The sequence below is a fragment of the Humulus lupulus genome, chromosome 3 (genome assembly GCF_963169125.1).
Source record: "Humulus lupulus chromosome 3, drHumLupu1.1, whole genome shotgun sequence".
NCBI classification, from domain to species: domain Eukaryota; kingdom Viridiplantae; phylum Streptophyta; class Magnoliopsida; order Rosales; family Cannabaceae; genus Humulus; species Humulus lupulus.
The window spans coordinates 63,417,814-63,426,658 of NC_084795.1; positions in this window are offsets into that span (position 1 = coordinate 63,417,814).

Genomic DNA, 8,845 nt, shown 5'->3' on the forward strand with positions numbered 1-8,845 from the left:
AGGTTTTCTATATCTTTGTGATAAACTTAAACATATAGCATGCATTAAGCATAGAAACCTAATTACTACACAAGCCATATATGTACTTTCGTCCAATATGCAACCTATGTCTATATAACGATAGCATATTCAATTTTCATATTTCGAATTTTGAATCAAAATCATAAATCAAGCAAATATTGATCAGGTATTTACTAGCATTAAGCAAACATTATATAGATTAGAATAGAGAAGAAAAATCAATAGAACATCATAATTAAATTAAATAGAAATCCAAGTGTCTACATTAAACCCTAGATAAAAATGTTTAGTTCATATCAGCCATGGCTAAATCAACAAAATGATAATTCAGAAACATAAGATTCAAAAACTTGAAGAAGAAAAAAACAATATAAAATTGTAGAAAAACTAGTCCAAGAATCAAAATTAGCCTTTACAAACGTAATTAACATCTAACCTAGTGACCTAATTAAACCCTAAGTCTGAATTTATAGTAAAAAAAATCACAAATCCGTAGAATGTCATATGCGGACCACGACTTGGCCTAGGTTCCAGCCCGTACCAATTTTTAAAGGCCCTCCGAATCTGCATATGTCCTTAGGCACCGCGACTCAGGCATATCAAGTCGTTGCCCGTGTCTTCAATGCACCCTTGCCTTAGCCTCTGACTTCCCCTAGCGCTGCGACTTATATGGGCAAGTCGCGGCTCTAATTCCCTTCAGCAGCATTGTGTTTCTGACTTTCCCAGAGTTGTGACTCTAATTCCATTATTGCTCAATTTAAGTCTTTCAACCTCGTTTCTTCATCAAAAACTGATTTTTACTCGTCCTTATCACCATTTTGAGTCGACCAACCACCAAGAGCTTCATTTTTCCACCATTTTCACTTCTTTTTACATTTTTCTCATTATTCAACGCACCAACCTACAACAAAGACAAACAAAAGCATAATCTTGCACAAAATAAACATAAAGACCCAAGATTACCACAAAAACACATTCTAAAATGACACTAAGATGAAGTTATCAATGAACTTTATTCATAGCTTCAACAATGGATGCCAACAACAACATATTCCCATTGGCTTTTAGATTAGGAGATTCTGAGAACGATTCATCTTGGGAGTGGTTTTTCATCAAACTAAAAGAGACATATGGAGAAAGAGAAGGTACAATACAAAAAAAACTCTATTTTCTTATTTATAATTACTTTTTCAAGTACCTTTACCAGCATAAAAGAAACTAGTTAACACAACCAAATGTATTTATGAAACAAGTTACATATTTAACAAAAGCTAACAAAAAAACTATGCTCATACATGATTTAACAAACAGGTCTAACAATCATCTTAGACAGGCATAAAAGCATTGAAAGTGTCGTAATAAATGTGTACCCAAACATCTTTCATGGTGCTTGCATATTTCACTTGCTCAACAACATCAAAGTCAATTTCGGAATACATGGAGATGGCTTAAATATAAATTTTTTCAAGGCTACAAAGCATACAGACTCAAGTCATTTGAGCATTACATGGAAGAACATGACAAAATAGATAAGCGCATAAGACCTTACCTAGAAAAAATTGGACATGAAACTTGGATTAAATGCCACTGTCCAACAAAAAGATACACCATGACGACTTCAAATATTGTTGAGACAATAAATTCAACAATCAAACCTCCAAGAACACTACCCATTACTACAATGATGGAGTGCCTTAGAAGTTTGGTACAAAAATGGGTATGCAAAAATGGAAATGAAGCTAATGGAACATTCACACAAGTATCATCAGAGGCTGAAATTGTGCTCAGAGAAAATTTTCTTCGTGCAATGAAATTCGAGGTAACTAAACAAACAAAATAACTTAAAAATATTTACTATAATTGTACTAATTATATGATAACCAGTTACTTAAATAGACGAAATAATTAGTTACTGAAACATATATATATATATATTTGTAAAGGTTTTGCCAATCAACACCATATTGTATCAAGTCAAGGTACAAGACAAAGGGAACTTTCTTGTAAAACTTCTAGATAAAACATGCGAATGCAACATGTTCCAACAAGATGAAATACCATGTACACATGCAATGGCGATATTTGCAAAAAAAGGACTTAATATTTATGATTATGTTGTTGATTATTACAAAACAACAACAATGAAAGCAATGCACGAATCAACTATTCATCCATTGCCAAATGAAAGTGAGTGGATACTACCAGAAAGTTTGAAGAAGCGTGTCCTACCACCAAAAATAAGAAAACTAGCAGGACGACCTAGAAAGATAAGAATTAGATCTAGAGGAGAGAAACAAGTTCAAATGAACTGTGGACGATGTGGACACACAAGGAACTATCGAAAAACATGTAGAAATCAACCAATACCAAAGACACAAGAAGAAAAAAGCCAAGGCACAAAATAATACATGAGAAAAAAATTGTATTTCCTTTCAAGAAAAAAAAATAAAAAGAAACTTATTACATAAACTACATTCACATGTCATTATCTAGATGAAAAATTATCATAATGAAGTTTTGGGATGTAACAAGTTACTATGCCCAAACTTTAATCATGCAATTATAATTTGCAAATTTTTGTCTACAATTTGATAAACTGCTTACTTTTTCTTGTTATCGTATGAAAAAAAATACAAATGGAAACAAAAATTACTAACAAAACAAACATTAAAAAATAATAATAAACTAACCGATTACCTTACAATAAGTCGTCAGCAAAATCAATAATAATCAGTTACCCCAGCACCACAAAAAAGGATACATATTTTAAAAAACATATGCAAACCAGTTACTTAGATAACTATTTCGTAATAAAATACATTTAAGAAACTGGTTACTTATAATATTATTGTATCACAAAAATATAAATGGACACAAAATATAAATAAGGAAAACGAAAAAATATACAGTAATCAGTTACATTTGAATAAGTCATCAAAAAAATCAACAATAACCGGTTACTCAAGCACTTGAATAAATGATACATATTGTTTAACCCAAAATTAGACATGATGATGTGGCATAAGAAAAGGACATGTGGTAGAAAAAAGTATTAAGTTTGCGTGTACTTGTCAAGGTGCATGAGCTAGTCAAATGTACTCAATCAACATAAAGGAAGTTATCCACCTTGAAGAGATTGAAGCTTATTACACAAAGGTTGTTGGTTGAATAGATGGGGATTGATTGATGATACACTGACTTCACAAAGCTGCTCAAATGGAGTTCATACTCGAAGGATGCGTTAAATAACAAGAATGACCCAAATTTTAAGGGATATTTATGTAAACGATATTTGAATGTATTTTTCACATTCTTTTATTATGAAATCAGTTGTAACAAACCCACACTATATGTGTAGGGCCTAGTTCATGCTTGTACGACCCATGGCGCACTAAGAGACTCTATAAATAAAGATATCTCACAGTCATTATTGGAACATGTGCGCATTACATACAAAATCTCTGTTGAATTGTATTCTCTCTCAAGCTTAGGAAACTTAGTTGAATCTTATTCTTCTGATCTTGAGTATAAGACTTTTCTTGATTAATAAATGTGCAAGTGAACGTAGGTCATTACCAACTCTTGGGGTTGAACCACTATAATTTCTTTGGTGTCATTTACTTGAATTTAGCTATTTAAATACTTCATTTTCATTTAATTTGACTTAGTGTCATTGACCAAAATGCTGGTCAACATTTTGATGCTCTCGTTGAGAGCTGAACTCAAGGAAGTTTCAGTTCACCAATTCAAATCAATGGCTATAATTACTAGAAGCCAAAGCTAGGAGCCACAAGGGGGAAACCCAACTACTGGGCTGCATGACCGCCCCTCAAACAATCAATTTTCCCATCTATACCTTGACCAAAAGTTCCCTACATTTAGAAATTTGCCTCCACGAGGAGGAGTGGGGCATGATGAGCCCCACATGGATTTAGGGGAAGATCTCAACCCTATCATTGAGCAATTGAAGGAACTTTTGGGACAAATACAAAAGCAGTTTGTTGCCATGCATAAAACTCAGGTAGCAACCCAAGAGGCTGTAGCTGAAGCCCTGAACAAGCAGAGGCAAGAATTTTAGTCTTGGATGGATCAAAGGCAGTGAGCCCTTGAAGCTTGGAAACAAGAAGTTGATTGTCGTAATACTGAGGCAGCAAGGCTCCTAGAAGTTGTCTTACAACAAATCCAGGCTGCAGGAAATTGACCAGTTAACCCTCAACTTAAGAACACTGGTTGAGCAAATGTTGAGACTCAAAGGCCGACTGGTCGAGTTCCAGAACCCAATCAATTGAAAAGGTTTTGAGACCAAGTTGTTCCACCTGGGAAGACTCATATTAATCACTTGAATAGAGGAACTTGACCAGGAGTATATTGCCTACTCCATCAAGATGAACAAGTTTTGTCCAACCCGTAACTAAGATTAGGGTTGTGGTAAACAAGTATCTGGAAAAGGAAAGTCTGCTAATGGGCAACAAAGGTGATCAATCTCAAGAGAAGGACAACCTTCTAACCTACAAAACTCAGGCCTGGTCAGCAATTCCGACAACCAAGGAATGAACAACCATCAAGTCCAAACTGAGGCCAACAACCTCGGCATAATTAGTCAGCTGGGTATAATCAGGGTTACCTGTCGATGAGTTACCGGTGGAGAAACGACCAGGAAGCCAGCAGTAGTTATCGAACATCCTACCAGTATGGCTATGATGATTATGAGGATGATAGTAGATACTATCAGCCCCATAATAACCAAAACTATGATGACCGTCATAATGATGGAGATCCAAGAGTAAAATTTTTCCACCAAGGCCCCCTGGGCCTCAGAATATCCCTGCTCGGGAAAATGTGTAGCTTGAAGGACCGTTTGTCCTACCAAGGCAGCACGAACAACCTAATTGTCCTGCTAGACCACCTCTTGGTACTGGACTACGACTTGCTAGAGATGTCAAAGCCTTATCAGTAAACATTTATAGCGATTCACAGCCGATTGTAAACCAAATCTTGGTGGGATACCAGGCTCGAGGAATGAAGATGGATGCCTACTTGATCAAATCTAAAGGTTTTCTTTCACAGTTCAAAAAATATACCATACAGCAGGTACCTCGCGACCATAATTCAAATGTTGATGTCTTAGCCAAGCTAGCGAGCACTAAGGATACAGACACTTTGAACGTAATACCAGTCAAGCATTTAGCTTAGCCTAGTATTAATTATAAAGAAGTCGTATTGCTGCTAGAAAACACACTATCCTGGATGACCCATATTGCTACTTATCTAGAGTAGGGGATTTTTCCCCAGGATAGAAATGAGGCACGAAAAATATCGCAGCAAGCTACTAGATATGTGATGTACAGATGGGGATACTTAACATAAGATTTATTTTTCAGTATTTTTTTTAGTTACTTAAGTTTTTTTCTTTCCTTCAATATATTACTATATTCATTTCTATCGATTTTTCCTTCTCTTTTTTATTATTTTGATTTTAAATATCAGATAAATGTTTCAATTTATTTTAGCTTGTCTAAAATTAAAATATATTCAAATATACTCAAAAATATTAGTTTAACTGAATAACTAAATAAAATAGAAAGACATTTCTCTTCATCTCAGGTCGGCGAATCTTCTTAATTGAAAGATCCCCTATATGGATAATACACATTCCAGTTGAACGCCTTTGCATTTTATGGGTATTGTGGTAATTTTGGCCCGTGAGGGCAATTTGGTGATTTATGTTAATGCATATGAATTATTTTATTTTATTTTATTTTCATGATAATATGTGATTTATTTCATGATTATGATATGTGTATATGACAGAAACAAAACACGATTCCTTAAAGTATCACGAGTTTAAGTGCCAAAGATATTGGAAATTAGGGGTTAAAGTATAATTATGAATCTTGTGGTAGAGATTGTAATTTTTATAAGTCAAAGCTATTAGTTTAAGGGGAAATTACAAAAAAGACTTGGTCCTAATTATGATAGGGGTTAGAATTAGGGGAAAATTTGTATTTTGGTTTTAGGGTTAGTATTTGTAGACTAAAATAAAATTAGGATTAAATATATCATATTATTGTCAATCACTATATCGATCAAAGCAAGAATTCTCTCTGAGGTTGAGGTCTATAAGGTTAGAGAACTAAGAATCAACTTGAAGGTAAGATATTATTACTATTTACAATCTAGGTCATGTTCATGATTGTTCATGGAATTTAAGGGTAGATGATATGAATTAGTTCTTAGAATTTCATGTTATGGTATTTTATGAATATGTTTCAATGTTATAAACATACTATGGAAGAATTTATGATGAAATAAGGACTGATTTTGGGATATATGTTCATAACTTAGGAAGAATGAGTTTTATTGCATAAGATTTGTTAGAGTTATTGAGTTAGGGGATTCTCATGAATTTTTGGTATATTATTGATCTCTAATGATTAGATGATGATATAGAGAGATTCAAGATGAGAAAAATGAAAAAAGAATCGTTCAAATCAGATTTAAATTGAGAGAGTTATGGTTGTTTGAAGAACACTCGAGATCCGGGTTCTCCGTCGGGCGCGACCGCGCTACATACCCAGAAAACACATTTTTTCCTCATTTTGATGGTTTTGGTTGGGGCTTTGATGGTATAGTTTAAGGGTTTTTTGTTTGGGGATTCTAGGGCTTTCTTAAGGACACTTTAAGGCTGTTAAGAATCCTAGAAAGTCTAAGAGAGATTGCACAAGTCTAATATGATATATGGTCTCTAAGTTCAAGATTGTATGTTGTTTGGCTTAGGACTTGCTAAATGATACTTGAATTGAACAAGAATCGTGTTTTGGAGCACTATTGGACCAGAGGTAAGAAGAGTGGTCACTGTAACATAGGGTGTGCATTGAAGGCACAAATGTTATGTATATGTGATTTAATTATGTATATGCATATATGGTTAAAGTTATGATTTTGTCATGTATGTTATGACTTTATGAATATAGCATGTTTGTGTACATTGTTGCATGCTTACATTGATATGGGTGTGAATATACTTAAGCAGAGTTGCTATGACCTGTGTTTATGTTATGACATTGTTTAGTAAGATGTTAGGCAGGGTAGTTATTGGAATAGATAATGTAACGTCTTAAATTTGCTAATAAGGTTTAGTGCCTTGATTAGCGTGCTAGGAGGGAATAAACTGATTTAATTATGTTAATATGTGAATTAAATGACAATGTGATTAGAAATTCATGTTTAGGTGAATTAAATATGCATGTGGGCCCATTTTTAGTTAATAGGGGCATATTTGTAATTTTAGCCCGTTGAGGGCATAAATGTGAATTATATGTGTGTTGTGCTTGAGACCACAAGATTGTGGTGATATCATTGTAATGTGTGATCTGAAACGGTCCTAGGGAGCGGAATAGCTAATTATTCACAACGGGATTGAATACCCGGCTCGGGGTGAGCCTAGGGGTATTTTGGGGAGTGTAGCATGTGTTCTGAATTTACCGGGTAACATGTAGTGATTTAGTGATTGTTTAAGTATGTCAGGGATTAAATGGGGAATTATAGGAACACTTGAGTAATTAGCGGGATGTGGCAAATGACGATTTTGACCTTGGTGGTGTTAGAAAGGTTAAGGATAACTTATGGGCACTTTGGGTATTCTACAACTAGGGATAGACTTGTTTTCGCTCAAGACCCTAGAACATATAAGAAAAACCCTCAACCTCAGCTCTCTCTCTCTCTCACACACTTCCCCCTCTCTCAAGGCTAAGGAGGAATTTTTGTTTAATTCATAGGGAGAAGGCTTAGAATCCAAAAGGGATTGAAACTAGAAGTAATTGGGTTTAGATCATACCTGAATCATGTAATTAAGGTGAGGATTTCTGCTGATTTTTACTGAGTTTTCTGATGTAGTTTAAAGGTTTTATGGGATTGAACTTTAGGGTATGATTTCTGAATTTTGATGAGTTTTTGGGTGATTTTTGTGGTATATATATTAGTTATGCTGGTTTGGTATGAATTGTAGATTGAATTTTGAGTCTAGGCTCTAATTTGTATGGATTTTGGAGAGATTAACTCGTAAAAATGCATGAGAATTAATGGATTTTAGGCTCGAGCCATGGCCTTGTTCTTTACGCGCTGCTGCCCGTGTGTGCAAAAAGGCCTGGGAAGCCTCTGACTTTGCCCAGGCGCCATGGCGTAAGCAAAGCGCGCCGCGGTTCGTGTTCCCCAGATGAGAGAGCCAAGCTCTCTGACTTGCAGTGGGCAACGACTCAAATTAGGGAAAATAAACAAAGTAGGGTTTTAGGCTCGGGAACCCAAATATTAGGGCTCGAGAAGGATCCTACTACCCGGTTTAATAGGATTCGAGGTCCCAGAAGCTAGAATAATATCCCGAAGTTCTTATTTGGTTTAGAGCTTGATAGACTGTTATTATTGATGCGTTGTGACTAAATTTTATGTCAAGACTTGGGTTTAGGGGATCGTGCTCAGGATCGCATTAATCTATCAGCTCGGGACACAAGTAATAAAACTGTCTGTGCCCGTAGAGTAGGGCATGGCCCTATTATCTACGTTTAATGCTTTATGTGAATGTTTATGACTTGATATGCCATGTTTATATGATTATGAATAAACGACGAAGGACGGGAACGGCAAAGGTTGGGATCAACATTAAACATGCTGAATGTAGGCCACTAGGGCGAGACCTTCTAAGGATGTTGTATCCACCCGCTCGATGAAGACAACAAACCCAGTGCCTGGTAAAGCATCTGGGTCGACATAGGCTGCTATATGTTTAATCGATTATCTGTTTAAGTTGTATATTATTGGATTGGATTGT